The sequence below is a fragment of the Dunckerocampus dactyliophorus genome, chromosome 11 (assembly GCF_027744805.1).
Source record: "Dunckerocampus dactyliophorus isolate RoL2022-P2 chromosome 11, RoL_Ddac_1.1, whole genome shotgun sequence".
NCBI classification, from domain to species: Eukaryota; Metazoa; Chordata; class Actinopteri; order Syngnathiformes; family Syngnathidae; genus Dunckerocampus; species Dunckerocampus dactyliophorus.
Window position 1 is genome coordinate 3,989,501 of NC_072829.1, and position 23,577 is coordinate 4,013,077.

A 23,577-nucleotide genomic window follows, 5' to 3' on the forward strand; every position below is an offset into this window, starting at 1 on the left:
GAGATTTTAAATTATACATTTTATATTTGCATTTTAAGCTATAAAAAGGGTTAATTACACGTGTTAGACATATTTACACAAAAATAATCAACATTTTTCCGACTGATTTCCATCTTTTGGGTGATTTCAGGCCCAAAGTGTTGTGTACATTATGTCAAAATGAATAAATAACTATACACTCACACACGTGAAGCAGTACTGGAAAGAAGGAAGGCAAACGAGGCAGTCTTAAATACTTTTGCCAAGTATTAAGCCATGTTATGCTTTGGGGATCAAATACTTATTTCCCTTCATCTAATTGACTGTAGAATTTTTAGAATAGATAATAGAATTTTTATGTGAACAAAGACAGAAACATCAGGTCACTCACACACACACACACACACAAACACTAGTTTAGTGGTGACCTTGCTTTCTCACACGAGGTCTCTCGATGTGTGTGTGTGTGTGTGTGTGTGTGTGTGTATTGGGGGGGGAGCTGACATTAAATCCTGCATTGTGCTCTTCTATACATTGAACTTTGACCTCTACCGAAGCTGTGAATTGTTCTTCTTTTTTTTTGTTCTACTTCAACTTTTTGACTTCATTCACATTTCATCAAACACGCACACGCACGCATGCACGCATGAACACACACACACACACACGATGCTTTGTAATGCTGACTTGGCTGCATGTCTGTTAAAATATGTCACACACACACTTGTTAATATCGTGCTTGAACACTGTGTGCGTGCGTGCGTGTGTGTGTGTGTGTGTGTGTGTGTGTGCCTCGCTCGTCCATCTCTCTGCAGATGTCTCGCTCTTTAATTTGCGTACAGAGCAACAATCAGCCCCATCTGTCCCCGTTTTACTTCCCCCTGAAAAATCATCTCCGTGCCCCCCCCACACACACATTACCCCCCCTACTAAATCTCCTCTCCTCCTAAGCCACACACTCACATACACACATACACAGCTCCCATGCAGAACCGTGTCCGTGTCATGGGGATTGAAAGCCAATCAAAAAGCTATAGAAGAGTGCTTTGGTGTGCACAGACACAATTGGGGGCCAATGGTGGTGGTGGGGGGGACGGGGCCCCCCACCAGCTCAGTGTTTGGGGGCCGCGGGGTCCCGTCAGCACCGTGAAAGAGGCTCAGAGCTGCCGAAGTGTGGACAGATGGGCCGACATGGAGGGAGGAATAATCACGGACACACGAGACGTTTGTTTCCACAACTTTGCCAGAGGGAGGGGCTTAAGTTATCATGCGCTCACCTGTTAGCATAATGATTGAATGATAAAACCGGTCCTGTAAAAAAAACCTAAAAACTATTATTATTGAATGTATTGAATATTGATCAGTGTTTGAGATCCTTCACCTGTCTGTGAACTTGGCATGACCTTTCACGTTCCTGTTCGTCATGCTCCTCCTGCTCTTCTTGCTTTTCTGCTCTTCTTTCTCTTCTTCTCCTTCCTGTTCTTCATCCTCTTCCTGCTTTTCCTAATCTTCCTGCGCCAGCCTGGACACATCAACTCATTACAACACGCTTATTTGACAAACAAGTGCAGTAAAATAGGACCGCATGTGTAAAAGGTAGCGACGAAAGCGAAGCGCACAAAAGTACGACAAGAAGAAGATGGAAGAAGAAGAAAAATAACAGGAACGTAAGTAAAAGAAGAACAAGACCACAAAGAACAGGAGCAAGAAAATGAACAAGAACATGGAAATGAAGAAGAACAAGAACAACAGGAACAAGAAAAGAAAAAGAAGAAAAAGTACAACAAGAAGAACGAGAGAGAGAAGAAAAAGAAGAAGGAAAAGAAGAACAACCAATAAAATGAAAAACTAGAAGAAAAAGTATAACAAGAACAGGAACAAGAACACAAACAATGGGAATAAGAACAAAACAAAAACAGAAACAAGAAAGTGAAGAACAAGGAGAAGAAAAAGTAGAACAAGAAAGGGAACAAAAAAGATAGAAAAAGAACAAAAAAAGAAAGAAAAAGAACAAGAACACAAGCAAGAAAAGATTATGAAAAAGTAGACCCAGAAGGAAAACAAGAAAAAGAAGAAAAAGTAGAACAAGAAAAAGAAGAAAAAAACACAAACACCAGGAACAAGAAAAAGAACAAGAACAGAAACAAGAACATGAATAACAAGAAAAGAGAAGAAAAAGCACAAGAACCAGAAAAAGAACAAAAAGAAGAGAGAACAAGATCACAACAGGAGCAACAGGAACAAGAAAATGAAGGAGAAGAAAAGGCAGAACAAGAAGAAGAGAAAGCAGAAGAAAAATGTACAAGAAAGAGTAGAAGAACAAGAAAAAACAAAGAGGAAAAAAGAGAAAATGAAAGAGAAAGAACGAGAAGGCTTGCTATCAGTAGCAGCGGTCATGTGACTGCTTGTGTTTGGGCTCAGGTGTTCAACGTTTCCCAGAATCCCTGCGGCGCTCCTGAGCGCTATGCTAATCAGCTCCACTGGAGCGGGATGGACGAGGTGATTGATGGCGTCCGATGGCCGACGAGTCCCTCACACTTGAGAGCTTCTTTTAGCCTTTTTGTCTTTCCGTCTTTTTGTCCATTGACACCAGTGATTGTCCTACAGACGCCATTGTCCACCTCACAAAGCCTTTTTTATCTGTTGGATAGATCCTCCTACACTAGGGACACCAGGATGTCAGGACGTGAGGACGCAAGGATGCCAGGACCATCTTCACCCTCGGAACACATGCCGCGGCCATCATGTCAGGCCTGATCAGACACATAGATCTATACATAGATCTATAGACACATACTGTAGATGTAGCCCTTTGCATTCTTTTCCTGGGCGGTCGTTGGCGTCCCTGAGAGGTGACTTGTTGAGTAAAGCTGTAGTTTGCTCACACGACTCGCGTGTGTGTGCGCGTGTGTGTGTGTGTGTGTGGGGAGTCGTCGTGTCAGCACAAATCCGAGCTGATCCCCAAAAGAAGTGTGAGGGCAAGGGGGGAGTGTCTATTGAGGGGGGATTAGGACACAAGACGAGTGAAGTGACTCACTGGTTTGAAATTAACCACATATAAATGAGTGTGTGTGTGTGTGTGTGTGTGTGTGTGTGTGTGTGTGTGTGTGTGTGAGGGGGGGAAGGGATGTTTCAATAAAATGAAACTTTGATTATTGATCGTAATCTATCTCTGTTTAGCCGCTCTGCCCCTCCATTCAAGCTCCGCCTTTTCCTTGCTAAATGTTTACCTTGCTCGCCCATCATCTTTTGTCCCATGGACCCTGAAGGCAGCGGCCCATGGGGCGTGGCCAAGCGTGCACACCCGCGCGGCTCAAAGGCACAAAGGAAGCAGCTTCACTGATCCAATAAAAAAAAGTGTGTGTCTCTGTGAGGGGTGGGGGGGGGGCATCCTGCTGATATCACACTTCCACATGGGGAAGGGGCTGCTCGTTAACTCCTCGCTGAGGGGGTGGGGGGGGCGGGTTTAACGACAATGACATCACAACTTTGGTGAAGGCGAGGAAGCAAGTGAAGGAAACGAGGAGACTGTATATGTCAAAGGTCAGGCGAGGTGAGGTAATAATCAGCAAGGGGCGTGGCCTGTTCAGGACATGGTGTAATCCTGGGGGGGTGGGCTTCCTCCAGCTGCATAGCCAAATAAAACTGACCCCGCCTCTTCCTGCGCCCGCCACAAAGGATGAAAGCGTGAGTCCTGCTGGGCGTCGGCTTGTCCAGGTGACCACGGCAACCTGACCAGCTCGCCGCCGTGTCACCCCCCTCCACTTGTCCTTGTTTGAACGCCATTAAGGGGGATGGGGGGGTTCCCTGCACATAATCTGGTGCACACAATGGAGCGCCTCGGAAGGTGGCACCGCCAAGCTCCGCCTCTAACGAGCAGCTTGAGCAGATTGAGTTACATATCTGTGCTGAAGGCCACGCCCCTTTTTATTTTCACACAGCCAATTAGAGAGAGCAGCTGGAATGCCACAGGACACCTCAAGTACTTTCTCTGCTACTTCCTTACCTGTACTACTGAGGTATTGCAGTAAGAGAGCTAGACTACTGTACAGCTGTAGTAAAAGACTTTAGTACTGTCGCACTGCAGTGACAGACCTGTAGTACCATAGTATTACAGGAAGAGTACCATAGTACCCATAGTATTGCAGTAGGAAACCTATTGTACTGTACAACTGCAATAAGAGACCAATAGTACTGTAGTACCGCAGTGACCTGTAGTACTGCAGTAGGAGCATTACAGTACAATAGTGACCTATAGTACTGTAGTATTGCAGTAGGAGACCTATAGTACTATAGTACTCCAGCAAGAGACCTACAGTCCTGCAGTAGGAGCCCAGTAATGCTCTAGTATTGCAGTAGGAGACCAGTAATGCTCTAGTATTGCAGTAGGAGACCAAGAGTTCAGTAGTAAATGACCTATAATACTGTAGTACTGCAATAAGACAGCTTTAGTACTGAAGTGGCCTGTCCAACTACAGTAGGAGACCCACAGTGCAATAGTAATACTATACTACACTATACTACTATACTAGCAATACTATACTAGTAATATTATACAATACTGTAATAGTATTGCAGTAGTAGACCTATAGTACTGTAGTACTGCAAAAGGAGACATGAAATATTGTAGTACTGCAATAAGAGACCTATCGTGCTGTGGTACTGCAGTAGGAGACTTATAGTACCGTAGTATTGCAGGAGACCTATAGTACTGTGGTAGGAGACCTATAGTACTGTAGTACTACACTATGACTTCACTTGTGTTAGACTGCATGATGTCCAGGTGAGGCAGATGTCACCCCCACACTGGCTTTCTTCCTTATTTATACAGTACTTCTGCCCCGATGTATTATGGTATGATATTATAATACAATATGATATTATCATATTACAGTATATGTATCAATATAAATCAAAATGATGAAATATTTGAGTAAATGTATAAATTATGTCAACAACCAATCAGCCAATCTGAGGGCCGTCGGCATAAACGGGCTCCGTGTAGAAGTACACACACACACATAGTACTCATTGAAAGGACACCAAGTGATGAAGCGTTCAAAACATTCCTGGGGGGCAACAAGTGTCTTTTTTTGCATCAATGTCGCTGTCTGTGTGTGTGTGCGTGTGTGTGTGTGTGTGGTTGATGACTACTGTGTATATAACGTACATGTTCAAATGTTTAAAAACATTCAAGTGTGGTCGCCCATAAAAAGAGACGAGAGCGATGCTGAGAAAGACGATCCTCAAAGAGGTCAGAGGTCAAAGAAGCGTGACCGCTGCCAGTTGGGGTTGGGGTGACCTCTGAACCCTGGAGGGAAGACAGGCTGCTATTGACCTTCAATCACATCTGAATGATTATATAGGATTATAGTATACTGTGTATGTGTGTGTGTGTATATAATGAATATGTATATACTGTACACAATGTTCCCCCTCATTTTTCAAGTGTCTGAGCATACACATGAATGACCTGCGCAGTTCTTGGACCCCTGTGCGCGCCATCAGAAGTGCACACAGTAGTATCACATCTGTCCAAAACCTGAGAACTTGATTTAGTCCACCTTCCATTCTGTGGTATTTTGTGTATGACTGGGTCAGAAAGGACAGCACCGTGTGTTTCACAATGTAGCTTTCTGTATGTTCAACCTCAGACAAAACAAGCCGTAGAATTATCTCATTCAATTAATGATCTGAATCTTGTGGGAAACCCCTGGTTCTTAATTGAATTTTCCATTTCTTTTCTTGTTTACCATTTATTTTGTTAATTAAGTATACCTGCATTTCCTTTCTGTATTGCAGCAGCCTGTTGTGGTACTATTTCATCCTGGAAATGTACTTGAAATTGATGCCATATTTGGTCTATGTTTACTCTTGTCTACATAAAAAAAATTAAATGAAAAAAAACGAAAAAAAAACAACCATCATCGGTCCCTTCGCCAACACTCGGACAAACTCGGCATACAAACCTGTATCCGTTAAGTCCGGCCGTCAAAATAAAAGCACATTAGTACTACATGCATGGTTAAGCCACACTTGCTACTTTAGCTTTGCAGTATGTATTTCAGAGCAGCCCTTTCTCATTTGAAAAGGAAAAAAAGCAGGATCTTATCACTGACTGACAGCGTTCGTCATTGTGTTATATGTTGTTATCGCTTGTCGCCTTTCACGCGCAGATTTGCTCCCAACAATTTAGCTACTAGGATCATTGGGACACGTAAACTCCTCCAGCTCGATAAGGTTGAAGTTCACTGTCCATGTGTCCTTGAGCGACTGCTAAATAACCCGCCATGGGGCCAAAGAAAGTTGTGAGTGACAGCACTTCACGATAGAAGGTGAGAAACTGTTATGAATAGATTATTTTTTGATAAGTATTGCAACATATTCACGCTTGTTCTCCACAGAGAAAGGAAAAAGCACACAATGTTTTCTTAGTTATCTCGCACTCACACACACACACGCACATGCACACACACAGAGTTTCATTATGAGTCACCTTCTTGTCTCCTGCCTGTGACGCTCAGCCATCTAGCCAAGACTGGTTGAAACCAGATCAGATCATTACATCAACAAACATTTAACGGGAAGTTTTCCGATCATTGAGATTGCCTCCACAGAAGGCATCTGAGGAAGAGGAACTCAGATTCACTTTAGAGACCACTCGGACCTCACTGGACTTTGGCTGGGTGGCTGACTGCTTTCTCCAGTGCTGGCATTGCAATTGCTTGTATTCACTCCAAAAAGGATACATTGTTAAACTGTCTGTTGTTTCCTCTGGGAAAAATTTCCTCAATTTTTGTTGAAAGAGCACCGTTGTCTCTCTCTTTCTCACACACACGCACACACACACACAGACGGAAAGAGCAGCCACACTTCCAAAACATTTTCTCTTACATATTTGTCATTTCTGTCATTTTAACTCTAGTACCTGTTTTTAGTCTGTGTAGCGTTCACATTTGAACTTAGGTGAACTGAACTAGAGTTCATTTGCAAACGAACCGAGTTAGAAAATAAAATGTTGTCATGTCCAAAACGTTACCCGTTTAGGCCCCAAAAATTCAACACAAATTGCAAAAAAAATATTAATACAGTATTTTAATATATTTAAAATCATCTTGTGGCTCTCGAGATGCTCCAGAACCGACCCAGTCAGTTGCTAAAGGGCTCAAGCCATGCCCCCTCAGGTACCTGAACTGTCACCTCTGACCTCTGCAGGACACACTCAGGAGGAAGTGTCTTCAAGCCAACATGACAGGCAGCTCTCGGGGGGCCTTTGGGGGGGTGGTCTCACTAATACACTGTTCCTATTCTCTGAGCCCCCCCGTCACCCTGACCTCCAGGTTGCGACACACAAGGAGAAGAGAGTGTGAGTGTGTGTGTGTGTGCGTAAGTGTGTGACTTGTGTCGTTGTGTCCTCAAACATCAAAGACTTCATTGCGTTGTCATCCAATCACATGACTTTGTATTTCAACTTGTATTCTTCTTACTTTTTCTTCTAAAAGACTCTTACACTTACTTAGTGGTTACAATTTTTATTACGGATATTTTTGGTAGTAGTACTGCAGTAGGAGACCTACTTAAGTGCTGTAACAGGAGGCCTATTGCTGTAGCTACTGCAGTAGGATATCTAAGGTACTGTACTGTTGCAGTAGGAGACCTATGGTGCTGTAGTACAGCAGTAGAGTTCTGTAGTATAGTATTTTCATGTTGACACATTCTATTTTTGTTTTTTTGGCACTTGAAAGGACAATGTTTGTTTTAGTGTCAATAGTAGTCATTTTAGTGTTGCAATAAGAGACCTATAGTACTCTGGCAAACCATTATACTGTAGCACTGCAGTACTGCTTCGTTACTGCTGCAGTAGGAGACCTTTAGTATTCCAGAACTGCACTAGGAAAGTTATAGTACTGTAGTACTCCAATTAAAGACCTGTAGTACTTTGCTGTTGCAGTAGGAGACCTTTAGTACTGCAGTATGTACTGCAGTAAAATTCCTATAATAATGTAGTACTGCAGTAAGAGACTTATAGTACTTTACTGTTCCAGTGGGAGGTCAATAGTACTGCAGTAGGAGACCTATAGTACTGTGGTACTGCAGTGAGACGCCGATAATACTTTACTGTTGCATTAGGAGATGTTTAGTACTGCAGTAGGAGACCTATAGTACTGTAGTACTTACTGTAGTAAGATACCTATTGTACTGTAGTACTGCAGTAAGAGACCTACAGTACTAATGCAGTCAGAGACCTATAATACCGTAGTAGTGCCGTTGGACACCTATAGTACTGCAGTAGAAGATCTATAGTACTGTTGTACGTACTGCAGTCAGAGTCCTATAGAACTGTAGTACTGCAGTAAGAGACCTCCGATGTAGTCGGACACCTACAGAACTGTAGTGCGGCATTAGGACACCTATAGTACCGTAGTACTACAACAGGAAACCTATTTGTTGTATTACTGTAAGAGACCCATAGTACTGTAGCAAACTATTCTACTGTAGTACTGCAGTAGATGTCTTCATTACTGCTGCAGTAGGAGACCTATAGTACTGCAGTAGGAAACCTATTGTACTGTATTACTGCGGTAAGAGACCTATAGTACTTTACTGTTGCAGTAGGAGACCTTTAGTACTGCAGAAGTACGCCTATAGTACAATAGTACATACTGCAGTAAGAAAACCTATAGTACTGTAATAATGCAGTAGCAGACCTATTGTGCTTTACTGATGGAGTAGGAGACATGTAGTACTGCAGTAGGAGACCTATAGTACTGTAATAATGCAGTAGCAGACCTATTGTGCTTTACTGATGGAGTAGGAGACATTTAGTACTGCAGTAGGAGACCTATAGTACTGTAATAATGCAGTAGCAGACCTATTGTGCTTTACTGATGGAGTAGGAGACATTTAGTACTGCAGTAGGAGACCTATAGTACTGTAATAATGCAGTAGCAGACCTATTGTGCTTTACTGATGGAGTAGGAGACATTTAGTACTGCAGTAGGAGACCTATAGTACTGTAATAATGCAGTAGCAGACCTATTGTGCTTTACTGATGGAGTAGGAGACATGTAGTACTGCAGTAGGAGACCTATAGTACTGTAATAATGCAGTAGCAGACCTATTGTGCTTTACTGATGGAGTAGGAGACATTTAGTACTGCAGTAGGAGACCTATAGTACTGTAATAATGCAGTAGCAGACCTATTGTGCTTTACTGATGGAGTAGGAGACATTTAGTACTGCAGTAGGAGACCTATAGTACTGTAATAATGCAGTAGCAGACCTATTGTGCTTTACTGATGGAGTAGGAGACATTTAGTACTGCAGTAGGAGACCTATAGTACTGTAATAATGCAGTAGCAGACCTATTGTGCTTTACTGATGGAGTAGGAGACATTTAGTACTGCAGTAGGAGACCTATGGTAATGTAATACTGCAGTAAGAGACCTATATTACTGCTATTGCCGGAGACCTATAGTACTGCAGTACTGCAGTAGGAGACCTATGGTAATGTAATACTGCAGTAAGAGACCTATATTACTTTACTGCTATAGCCGGAGACCTATAGTACTGTAGTACTGTAGTAGGAGAGCTATAGTACTTACTGTAGTATTGCAGTAACAGACCTATAGTACTGTAATACTGCAGTATCAGCCCTGTTGTACTGTAGGAGACCTATAGTACTGTAGTAAGAGACCTATAATGGTGTATTACTGCTGTAACAGTCCCATAGTACTGTAGTATAATACTTTCATGTGGACACATTCTAGTTTTTAAATTCCAGATTGGACAATACTTTGTTTTTCTACCTGTGTGTGTTTGTGTGTGTGTGTGACTGCTTACCCGCTGGTGGCGCAGTTCTGACAAGAGGCACATACGCACACACGCACGCACGTGCACGCACACACACGCACACACACAGGTATTAGCAGGTGCTGCACAGTTGTATCAGAAGGCAAACTGACCCGAGAGCAGCTTGATGGCCTTATGTTGTTGTTGTTCATGCTGCACCTGTGTGTGTGTGTGTGTGTGTGTGTGTGTGTGTGTGTGTGTGTGTGTGTGTGTGTGTGTGTGTATATGTGTAAATTACATGCGTGTGTTCATCCAGTTTGTTGTGTGCGGGGTCACGGGGGAAAATTCTAAATTTCTTATGACTGAACTTTCATATAAGTGATTGTTCTTTGTTGAACTTCATTGAACAAAAATGCAAATGAACACCAAGAGGTGCCTTTAGACCAACAGAATGTTCCAGAATGATGAGAACATTTCATCACGCACACACCAAACGTACGTTGTAAACTTTTTCCTTCCTCTCCTGGCGGGTGCTGCTGCGCTGTGGAGAGCAGTTAGCGTGTTGAAAGGAGAAAGAAAACGTAGCGTAACGTAGTGAAAAAGCCATTAAAAGAATATTTTGGCTGCCCCCCCCCCTTCCTTGCCACACAAACAAATGCAAATGGTTGTGAGAACTTTAGAGAGGGACCCCCGTTTGAGAGGGGGGCTGAATGGCCTCTAAAGGAGCCTCTAATTAATCTAAGTACGGCACCAATAGGCCCACTTGGAATTTTGTTCTCCCCTTTATCTGAATGGGAGGGAGGGGGTGGGGGTGGGGGGTCCTAAAGAAAGAGAAAGAAAAGAGAGAAGGGATCAGGCCTCCACCTTTTCTATCCAGAGACCCGCCTCATTCAGACCATCCATGTTTAACAGCCCCCCCCACCTGACAGCCCCCCCCCCCAGACCCCCATACAACTGCCCGCCTACCCACACACACACACACACACACACACACATGCACACACACCTTGGGGTCGATCACTGCACATCTTTTATTGCTCAATCCTAGCACAGGGGTCAGGCCTGGACCCGGTCAGGGCTCCGGTCCCGGTCCTGGCTCATTGTGGGTCAGGTGCGGCCTGCCAGTGTAGAACAATGGCGGCAGAAGGCGGCGTGAGGGTGAATCAGTAATGGAGCTAAAGGGCATGCGCCTGTGGGGAGTTGGCCTCCTTCTAAAGGAGCTTTAAGAGCCCCCCCTCAATGGCCTCCTTCACAATCACTTGAAAGGAGGAGCTCAGGGTGTCCCCAAACAAAGTCCAAAGCACTCGGCCTTTCAGCGCCTCTAATAAGCTTTTAACTATTTTACATGATGGCGCTCCCCTGCTCCTCGCCCTCCTCGCCGCCATTGTGCCCCCCCCAGTCTGATTTATACTTTTCTTCACGCTGCATTTCAACCTTTTCAACTTCCTCTCAACACTTCGTCATCGCCTCCAACAAGCGACTCATTATTCAGTCTGGACCGGGACCAGGCCCCCGGGGGCCTTAGACCAGGCCAGGAACCGGGACCGGGGTCCCCGTACCCCCTGAGCCCACGAGGCTGTGTTGTCGTAATTAAAGTATGTTTTAGTGTCCTCGTCGTCGTGGAAACAAGGACGGTTTATTGCTGTGGAAATTGCTTCAGTCTTTTGGGAGGTCAGAGTTCACTCAGGATACGACATGGTGGGGGGGCGGTCACAGCCAGGAGCCCCCTCGCCCTCTGGATGACTTTGGCGCTGCACGTTAAGAATTTCATGCTAATTGTTGAGGACAAGGCAACCCCAGCCCCCCCACTGCCCCCTAAAGATGAAAGTTTACACGTTTTGCGTCCAATAAAGACATGCGTGTGTTTGTGTACACACTGAACACTTTGTCATGAACACAGGATGTCAATAAATGCACACGAGGATGCCTCAAACACGAGCGAAGGCTCATGGGTAATGTGTGAAAAGACCGAGCTGTGTCTCAATTTGCGCACTTCCGTACCTACTGTACACTTAGCATTTTGAGTGCATGAGTGCGTTCCCGCTGAGACGTTCTGCAAAATGCAGCGCACCGGATCAGTACCTGGATTCTGCGCTCCAGAAAGAGTGTTTATTTGTCAAGTCAGCAAAATTGTCACTGTGTGCAGCTATCGGGTGGCGCCCGGCCACCGGATCTGGGTTGTAGGTCAGCATTTTTGATCAGCGTTGCAAATCATGTGTGGGCGACGTGTCTTGACCAAGGATACAACAGCTGTGACTAGGATGGAATAAGCGGGATTCCAACTGGGAACCCTTCGGTTACAGGACCCACTCTGCCTCCGGAGCCACACAATCCCTCAACATGGTCAAAATAGTGAGTATGCAGTGATGGGCACCACCACCGTCAATAGTTGCCATCTTGGCCACGTAGTGGAAGCGGAGTAGAGACTAACTTATGTGTTGCTTAGTGTTTTGTCAGACGTGATGACAGCTTTGTGAGGAAAGCCATCTTGGCTACACAGCAGAAGCGGAGTAGCTAACTTGAGTGGTTGCAAGTCACTATTAAAAAGGAGAGAAGAAGAAGAGGAAGCGGATAAATATTGCAATCGTCATTTCCGGTAAGTGCACAATGACAGTATTGGATTTGGGACAGCACTACACTGTCAAAATTCACGCTCTGAGAAATTAAGTATGCAGTGTGCACATTGGGCCTCATTCACGAACATCTTCTTAAAAGTCTTCTTAAGAACTGTACTTAAGAAGGCGCGGGTTGGAAACTGCGCCACATTCACGACACGTTCTTAAGTAGGGATAATTGTTCGCACCGGTGTTCTTAGGTTGATTAATCCCAACTAGGATGTACGTGCACGTGAGGCCTAATTTGCATAGGTCACCGCCTATTATTTCCTATATAAGGTCAAAAATGCGCCTTGCACAACAGGCAGCTGGAGGCCAAGATCCAAAAAGAGTCGGCATGGAGCACCATTGCAGGAAACATAAATGCCGTTTCCACGGAGAAACGCACCACCGCAGAGGTTAAAAAAGAAGTGGTTTGACTTAAAATCAGAGTAAAAAAAAAAAGATTGCACTGCACCGGAGGGATCTGGAGGAAACGGGAGGTGGGCCATCAATCAGTGCAGGCCCCTCACAGGTGGATGAGAGAATCATCGCGGTCATCGGGGAGACATCCGTCAGTGGGGTTCCAAACACCCAGGCCCTGGATACGGATGTGGACTTTTCATTTTTCATATCTGTTTCCGAAGCTGGTGAGTCACATTTTGCTATTTTAACATTGTAAATGCCTTTCAAATTTATGCTGTCCTGTCTTTGTTACCAAACTTTGGGGCCTTTGTGTTTCTCTTATAATTCCACCCTTCAAATTTAGACTTTTAATTCGGTTTTATTTATTTCTATCTTAACCCCTGTATCTCTTTCATTTGATTTCAGAGGACCTAGTAGGACAGAAAACACAGGCGATAACAGAAGAACAAATCCCGACTCAGGCCCGAACCCCGACACGAGCCAGGACTCCGACACAAGTGTCTGCTTCCTCCCGTCTCCCCAGAATCATCTCTGATGATGTACTGGACAATCAACAACAAATAGCACAAACACTTTCTCAAATTGCCACTACACTCCAAACCATTTCGGAAACTCTACAAAATATTTACACAAATATTTCATGATGGAAAAATAAAGTCAAAATACATAGTTTGTGTGTGACAATTTATTTTTTCTGTGGTTACATTTGATTAGACGCTGCCTAATTAATACAGCAGCCCCGTGCTCTGGCTCAAGACGTGGCTGGGGGCGCATGTCGTTATCTGGGGGTGCTACGTGCGCAATAGGCCACCACGTTTCATTGCGATGTTATGCAAGACGCAGCAGGCCATTATGATCCTGCACACCTGCAACAACAGAGAGAATCAATTATTTGCAATGGAGAATTCCTGGATTAATGAGAGCCTTCACAAAGAATCAGAATGTTTGCCTCTTATTTTTTTGCCATTCCAAAGCATAAATAAACTAAAACCTAATATTAAATACTACAAAACCTACCTTTTCTGGTTTGTACAGCAGCCTTCCACCTGCAGTGTCCAAACACATCCAGCGTCCCTTGAGTATACCGATGGTGCGCTCCACGCAGGAGCGTGTACGTGTGTGCTTTTGGTTGTACATTTGTTCTTGTGGGGTCGGCGGATTATTCAATTTAAATAGGACTTAATTGGCACAAAATATTTACATACTGTAATTGTGAAATTCCATTTTTTTTAATGAATTGGGATTTGAAAGTATATTTATCGATGGAGTATATTTTAGTTGTTTTGATGATAAATAATTGTTGGGATTTTATTTGCACTACATTTTTTGGGATCAGGTTGCAAAATCCATCATGAGGGCGATTGCGCATTGAAAGTGCAAGCTGTATTTGTGCATAAGAGTCCTCCTGAGCGTTCGTGGAATTTGTTCTTAGATCTAAGAACTGTGAGTTAAGAACACGTTTTGTGAATGCCAAAAATCTTCGTAAGAAAGCTTTACGATCACATTTGTGCACAAGAACTTTTCATGAATGAGGCCCAATATACTTATTGAAGTGTACACAAGTGCTCAAATTGAAACACAGCCTGTGTCTCAAATCAGTACACTTCAATAAGTACACTGTGTACACCGTTTACTTAGTTTCTGAGTAGGTAAATTTTGACAAAGTCATGCACACTTACCGGAAATGACGATCGCAATATTTATGCACTTCCTCTTCTTCTACTTCTTTCCTTTTTCATTGTGATTTACAACCACTGGAGTTAGCCTCTTCCCTTCCGCTACTTAACCAAGATGGCGACTAATGAGGGTATCCATCACTGCGCACGTTAACAGGTATACTATGTACACTGTGTACTTTGTTTTCGAGATTGTGAAGTTTGGCAGTGTCATGCACACTTACTGGAAATGACGACTGCAATATTTATTAACTTCATCTTCTTCTTCTTCTCTCCTTTTTAAGCGTGAATTGCAACCACTGCAGCTAGCCCCATTCCCTTCCGCTATGTAGCCAAGATGGCGACCAATGAGGGTGTCCATGACTGAGCACTTTAATAAGTGTACTGTGTACACTGCATATGTAGTTTCTTGGCAGTGTCGTGGGGCAACAACTACAAAACATCATTGTATTCATTAACTATCCTTCAGAAGAGAGCAATACGAATTATCCACAAAGTTGGTTATCAGGAACACACAAAGCCATTATTTCTGCAGTCGAAGCTACTCAAGCTTACTGACAGTGTACAATACCAAACAGTGCAAATAATGTTTTAAGCAAAAAATAAACTATTACCATGAAATATCCAGCAATTGTTCAAAAATCTGGAAGAGTGAAAAAAATGGGAAAAAAAATGTAACTTGAAGGAACCAAAATGTTGTACCACCGGGAAACGTTTTTGTTTATCAGTATGCGGGGTGAGACTTCTGGAGGGATTTAGTGTGGAACTGAAGCAATGTACAAATATGAGGCAGTTTAAAATGATTTATAAAAATATTATTCTTAAAAGGAGGAGGATGAAGGGGATGTGGCCTATCACCAGGGGATGTGGCCAATCACTCAAATGTGTTATTTATTTTTGGTTATTATATTTATTTATTTTTGTATTTGTGTGCACTGTGCTTGTATTGTACATTATATGTGCTATTGTTCATGGATATATAGGATGTGTGTGTATATACGCGTATGCATGAGTGTATATGTGTGTCGGAGATGGAAGGAAGTTGATTTGATATTTGCTTACGGACGGGGTGGGAGTAAATAAGTTTTACTTCGTCTCACTCCTTTTTGAATATAAATTATAATTGATTGTTTCTTATTTTTTACATTATTATTATGTTTGGAAAGGAAAACTGTGTTTTTGTTTTGCACCTGATTAAAATATTCGAAATAAACATTTCAATCAATCAATCAATCAAAAAAAAAGGCAACTCCTGAGGGTGTCTATCACTGTGCACTTCAATAAGTATACTGTGTACACAGTGTACTTCGTTTCTGAAGGCATGTTGTGTGCACTTCTCCGAAATGACAACTGTGTTATTTATCCACTTCGTCTCATTCTACTTCTCTTCTTTTTCATTGTGAATTGCATCCACTCAAGTCAACATTTATCCGCTTGCTCTTCTTCTTCTCTCTTTTTTCATTGTGTATCGCAACCACTCGAGTTAACCTCTCCCCTTCCTCTACGGAGCCAAGATGTCCACCAATGAGGGTGGTAAGTGATCATCACTGCACACTTCAATAAACATACTGCCCACATTGCGTACTAAGTTCCTGAAGGTGAGAATTTTGACATTGTCGTGCGTATTTACCTGCTTCCTCTTTTTCTCTCCTTTTTAATGGTAAATTGCAACCACTCAAGTTAGCCCCTTCCCTTCTGCTCCATAGCCACTATGGCGGTTATTGAGGGTGGTAAAGTGTCCACTACTGCACACTCATCATTTTGGAGGTCTCCATTGATGCACTTACATACTTACACTCAGTCTTTTGAGTCCATAAGTATGACAAAATGCAGTGCGCTGTCAGTACCCGGATGTTGCAGTCAAAATGGTGAGTGTGCAGTGATGGAGATTTACCACCCTCAATAGTCACCATCGTGGGAGGGACTAACCTTCCAAAGATGGGATAGTTAGAGGGACAACCACTAACTAGTGGTTGCACCATTAAAAAAGGAGAGAAGGACAAGTGAGTAAGTATTGTGATTGTCATTTATGGGAAGTGCACAAGATTTCTGTGAAAATTCACACCCTCAGAAACTAAGTATGTACTTAGTGTACTGATGGAAGTATTCATTTGAGACACAGCCTGTAACATAAACCTCCAGCATTGCTGTGGACGTGGCTACTTTCTGGACCTTGCATTGAGTCCATGTTGTCGTTGTGCACTTAGCAATAGTGTTTTAATTGGACACATTTAAGTTTAGCACAACCTTCAAAAGAAAACTCTTCATCATGTGACCACTTCCTGTTGGTGACCCACTGAGATAAATGAAGCAATTAGTGAGGAGCAGAAGTCTGCTGAGGGTGAAACTCTACACTGCCCTGAGGTGTGTGTGTGTGTGTGTGTGTGTGTGTGTGTTGGGGGGGCGTAATACAGGTGCAATCAGTGACACAAGGAGGGTGGGGTGGGGGGGAGTCAGAGGTTATCTTGTGGAGCAGAGGGCACAAACTTCCATCTGTTTCACTCCAGAGCAGCAGCAGCTCCCAGCTTCAGTTTCCTGATGTCTATCTGAGGAGGACACCCCCCGCAACACCCCCACAACCTCCCCACCTGTGAGGCACCCGGATGAACTTATACAATGTTCACTTCCTGTTTAACACACTCGTAGACAAAATGACTCGCCATTAGCTGTGCATGTGTGTGTGTGTGTGTGTGTGTGTGTGTTCATATTGCATGGCTGCTCTCTTGATTGACACTTTCCTGTCACTCGGTGCCCCCCACTCCCGCACCATCACGCCCCCAGGCAATGTGTGTGCGCGAAAAGGCGATGGAGTGTGTCCTTAAGAGTCCTCAAGTGTGCACTTCTACCTGTCGACCTGCTGACCTGCGACCCTCTGGGAGGTCACATCAATGAAGACATTCATCCTAGGCTCCACCCGCATAGTGTACCTCTGGCCACGCCCCTCAACTGTGTATTCTGTTTAGTAAAAAAATAAAAATAATTTTAGAAAGAGTTTTTTCAAGTTTATTTTTTCCCCAAGTGGCCAAGATGACAAACCTGTGCAGGGCGGACAGGAAGGCGCTGCCTGGGTGGGTGTGGGGGGGTGGAGTGGAGTCAACCTGAATGGAGGAAGTGAAGAGAAACCAACCTCTTCGTCCTCTTCGTCTCTCTCTCGTCACACAACAAACAAGAGCGCTTTCTCCTTCTCGCCGCCCTCCACCGCTTCCTGTCCCACCACGCAGCCAGTCATCATACATGTCAACCCTCCCATTTTTCCCGGGAAACTCCCGTATTTTGCCCTTTTTTCCCGTTGCCATCCCGTCAAAATAGTTTCCCGTAAATTTCCTGTATTTTAACTTTCATTAAAAATCCCTTGTGGTACTGCAGGCGACAATGGTGACGGCATCCACGCTTGAGGACAATGATGCAGATCTATCTTGTTCAATTCTACTGTCACTCTTTGTGAGCAGGGGAGGAGGAGGAGGAAGAGAGGTGTATGGTGTGAAACAAAAGAGTGAAGTGTGGTTGCAGAAACAATGTGTAGGAATTTACAACATGCTGAATGAAAAAGGCGAACATTAACCAGCCTCTTGTCTCTCTCGTCTTCATCATCACGCTCATAAAGTGACTTTTTGCCAGGCTTACAAGTCTGTCCGCCAACTAACACAGAAACAAAGCTTGAAGCGAGCTAATGCCAAAGAGCTAAACATTGCTAAGGTAAAAACACATTTGCCATGAAAGATGTTATCGCGATGATGTTAGCACTAGTAACAAATACAAGAACATTAGATCATGACAAAAAGCTAAATCTAACTAGGATTAAAAATCTAAGGTATAATTTATATTTCATATATGATTATAAAACTGTCTGATGAAAAAAGTAGTTCAAACATGCTTTTTAAAAATCTTTGTGAACTTATTTCAAGCATTAAATAAACAGTGCATGCCAAAGTGATGGCTGCAATTCTAACCACGGCCTGTGAGGGCAGTAATGAGTCAAGGTATGCAGTGTGAAACCAGAAGAAGAAAACAGAAGCCAGGAGTAGTAGTTGAAGGTCACGTATAAGTTTCAATAAATTAAATAGTAAGACACATTTTGTGACCCTTAATCATAACTCAGTCGCCCCCACATCTTGACTCCAAGTCGCTTGAATACAACACGTTTTTTTGTGGCACCGGCGTCAGAAAGCATAGCCAGCCTAATAGCTAGTAGCTAGCTAGCTGCTGTGTACAGCAGGTAAGTAAGTTCGTGTTTTTAACTCAGTTCTCATTTTTTAATACCTTTCTTGGACTGTTTTCAAACAACTGAAAGTGAGTGGACATTGGGAATATCTGTTAATATGTGTGTGGATAGCAGTGTGCTAATATTAGCACACTGCTATCCTGCTATATCCTGTCAATTTGCCGACGATGTGCAGAGTATTCAATAGGTGTGTCCGAAGTCCGTCCCGAGGGCCATTTGTGACCCATGGTTAATTTTTTATTGGCCCGCGGCATAGTCTAAGCACAAAATTAAACATTAAACAAACTAAACAAAGCTGAATTAAATTATTTAACTACATAGCATATTTCGACCTACCTTGCATTGGTTTTAGCATGTAATTAAGCCAGAGGTGTGCAAAGTGTGGCCCGGGGCCTTTTGCAGCGCATGGCTCATATTTTTTTTGGCACATTGGAGAAATAAAATTGTAGACATTTTAGAAATAATAATTGTAGAAATAAAATAATAATTGTAGAAATAAAATTGAAACAAAAAAATACATCAATAATGGGCAAAATAGAGCAAAAAGGCACAATGTAAAGATAAAAAGCTGAAGTTTTGATACTAATAATGCAAAATAGCATGTCTTTCACTTAATATATATTATATATAACATATTATTAATAAATTACATATTTATATATGCATTATATACTGTATCAAGATTTATAAGTAATAAATCTATAAGTGGCCCCTCACCTCGATTTTTCTTTTGTATGTATGCGGCCCTTGGAAAAAGTGCGGACACCCCTGGTTTACAATGTTTTGCTTTTGGTTCTGGTATTGACCTTTACAATATACAGTGGTGCCTTGGTTAACGTCATTAATCCATACCAGAAGGTCTGACTCAAACAAAAACGGACTCTAACCCCAGAAAATTTACCCATAGAAAAGAATGTAAATCCAATTAATCCATTCCAGACACAAAACACATTTTATGGACAATAGTTATAGTTTTACATGCAGAAATGATGCAACAAAATTACAAATGACAAATGAACGGACAAATGAGCATTTAACATCACTTTTTACCTAGTTTTGTTGGAAAAATAATGAAACCATCAATTAACAAAATAACACAAAAATATTATTCTGCTGCAACCACAATTTGCAAAAGTGTAAAAAAAATATATCGGTAGTGACGTCGTGGAGGTGCGCCGGAGAGTAACGTGTGCTATGTTTGACTCAGACTGCCGCAAACATGTTACGGTGAATTTGAATACTTATGTGTTGTTGTTGGAACCAGAAGTAAGTGTTATGGATTTAAAATGAGACAGGCAGAAACAGAGTGTCGCCCCTGATGCGCGGCCGGTTGGATAGACTGTTACGTGGTAACCGGAGTAGATGTATGTCCACCGCAGCCGATGACGGCGCCACTCTTGTCACGTTTCCATACCTCTGAAATGAAGACGGCCTTTTCGTTAAGCCGTAAAATTCAGGGCCCTTGCACCCTTGTCTCAGTACGGTCCATCGCCTTTCTCTTTTGTGCGGCCCGTGTGTTTGTTACGTCGTGTATCTCTCTACAACTCTTATATAAACAAATGCTGTTGTCTTAAAATGACACCCACGGCACACAATGCATTGCGCGATCACGTGCAAGTATTGTGAGATTTCGTCTTGGGGCGTGATCCAAGATGGCGGCATAAACATACCGGACGGTATTTTGGATGATAAACAAGCGGGTGAACGCAAGCCAAGGCAAGTCATATTTTCTCATTCTATTAACATATTTTCTTTTGCTTATTTTAAGCAATTGTCGTGTTTTTTCCCTGCATTTTAAAAGCTGTGTTTTTGCAGTGACTGGAGAATTATGTGACACTGTCCAGATGTTGGCTCCTCCCCCTTGAGAGGAATGACTTTACATACATTCATTTATTTATTGCCTGGGACAGATAAATTTGGACTGCCACAAATTTGATGATTTGGTGCTACCTGTTCACCCTTGCTCATAAAAACATTACAACGCACCTGGTCTGTCAGGGAATAATAAGATGGAGCAAGAGGGATTGGTGTTGCCAAGTTAGCGACTTAATAGTTATTTTGAGCCAGTAATCAGAAGAATGTTCGTTTGTTGTTCTAAACATATTTGTCTTGCTTTTTTACTCACTTTTTGCAAATGCGTGTTGGACAGTTACGCTAATTTGATGGTCAAGCCCCCCCCCGCAACTCACCACTGCCACAAATACACTGCAGCCCTGTGGAAAACACTTACTCATCAAATACAAGCTTAGCTGGATGCTAATTGGTCCTTGAAGTGACACAAGCTTGTTTTAAGCGGGCCTTACATCCCGACGTACGTGCTCCTACATGCAAAAATGGGGAAAATCGCAAGAGACACGCACGTGGCCCCCACAGACAGCACGCAAAGCTCGTAGGAAGAAAACCAGGATGCAAATTATTTTCTGCACGCACACAGGAAAACCTTGCACTCAGCCAGGTCGCAAGGGCAAGGCAGAGGAGGAATCCGTGACTCTAACGTGTGTTGCAAGGTTAAAAGTACATTGTTTACATTGCTCGGCCATGGCAGCGGCTCCTCTCGTGGCGGGCGACTCCTCCAGCTGTACACTCCGGTTCTCGCGACCTCCATGGACACACGGTGGCTGCTCACATAGCATACCCGACATTAATGCGCCTTGCCCGGCCACGGCGGGTGGCTTCTCCTGGCCAACACTCTGGTTCTCCCGACCACTGTGAATGCACGGTGGCTGCTCACATAGCGTATCCGACATGAATGCATCTTACCAGGCCACGTCAGACGGCTCTTCCCGCTTTACACTCTGGTTCTCCCAGTCACGATAGCCGTAGGTGCCGTAGGAAGCCAGTCCGCCCATTTTGCAATCAAAGTGAGTGGGCTGCACGATGCATGATGCCCACACACGTACGTCCCCAGTGAGTGAGACGTATGACGGTCTTACATGAAGCGCACCTAGCACACACGAGCCGCACGTTGCACTCACAATCGAAAAGCTACCAATGGAGGGAAAGCAGCAAGAACGTGGGTTTCACAAATCACTTGCCCTATAAGTACAGTCAAACCTGTCTATAGCGGCCACTAGAGGGAAACAGCAAAAGTGGCCGCTAAAGGCAGGTGGCCGTTATAGACAGGTTGGCGGCCATTTTGAATTTGTGCGCGCACATATTAACATGTCTGTGATTAGAAGCTTGTCGTGTTTGCAGATACATATAAGTATACTGTTACATGTTGACCAGTAGAGGGCACTGTGGGACTGCGGATAAAAGTTGTAAAGAACTACTAGGTTAATAAACCGCTGTTAATAAAGCGATTAAAGTGCATCGGCGACGTGAGTCTCTCCTTCCCCACAACAAGGGGCATTACAGTATTGACCAGTGCACATTGGAAATAAAATAATAGGAAATAAACGGTGTCACTGTCTGCAACAAGCTCCAAAGAAGACGGCTTTTTTTATGTGGAACAACTGAAAGTTTGTGTGGATCTTGTGAATGATTGTGACTGAGCTAGGACTCAGTAATTAAAGTCTACACACGACGGCTTCATTGATTAAAAAACGAAACTTTTTCGTGCATGAAGCTTCTGCTTGAGTAGGCATTTTGTCCGCTATATGCGGTCAGATATTGACCAAGGGATACAAAATGGGTGGCCGCTGGCCGCGTTAGACAGGTGACCGCTATACACAGGGCCTGTAACACGCAAATTTTCTGCGGGGGATTTTTCAGTGGCTGGTATAGGCAGGTGGCCGTTCTATACAGGTGGCCGCTAAGACAGGTTTGACTGTACGACACACTTGCAATCCCTCTGATACCCTACTCCCTCTACGTGCTGGCATGTCGGCTGAGTGTAGGCCACAATAACAAATTTTGCTGGACAGTAACTGTCCCACAAATTATTGCCGATAAATGATATTATTGATATTCTTATTGATGTTATTATTTTGTGACAATTTTTTTCATTAATGTCACGATAGTATATGACATAATGTGAGTGCACTGTATCAAAATCAACTTTAATTTCTCAAGAGTACTTACCTGTAAAGCCAAACTGCACTGTATTTTAAGTTTGCCTATCATCCACCATCCTGATGTGAGACATGAACACGTGTGTTTTTCTTTTCTGTGCTTTCTAAAAATAAAAAAAAAACAGCTAAAAAGACGTAGCTAAGAATGCACATAATGGGAAACACCTTTTCTGGAAAAAACCTCCCAAAAGCGCCAACAACGCTCCATTTACATATGTGACGTGCATATTAACCAAGCTACAGCGAAATTGTTATTGTTATTATTGACATTGTTACGCCGATCGAACTACATTACGGCCGTAGTGACACCTCACCACACCACACCAACTAGCTACTAGCCGGCGAGCAACTAGCTTCACCACATACTCGCCTGCAGCGTGTCAGCGCTGCACTCACAGTGCCTTAGGCCACTACCAGATTCATGTCATAGAAATGGTGTAGAAACAACAAGAGTGACCAGTCTTTGATGCGCTACGTCGGACTTCCTCTAAGCAGTCAGAATCAGGCAAGTCAAACAACAAGTGACATCTGTCTCATGCGAATGTAACCAAAGGTTTCAGGTGTCAATAAAGGACGGGAGCTACAGCTATCATGTGCACAGTCTGTCTCTATTCGCAACAGTCAAGACCTTCTCAACCCACACAACACACCTGTGGCCTTCAAAATAAGACCGCTTTGGGGTACATCCTGTATACTTGTGATAGCAAAATAATGGTGTCATAAAAATTAGCCTACCCCAACATTGAGGAAGCAAAACAAAGTATACTACTTTTCAAAAATCTTTTGTGAACGTGTACTCCTGTAAAAAGAAACTTTTGAATGGTTTGATATTTATATACTGGTTGAAAATAGCACTATGAGAAATTCATAGTAATA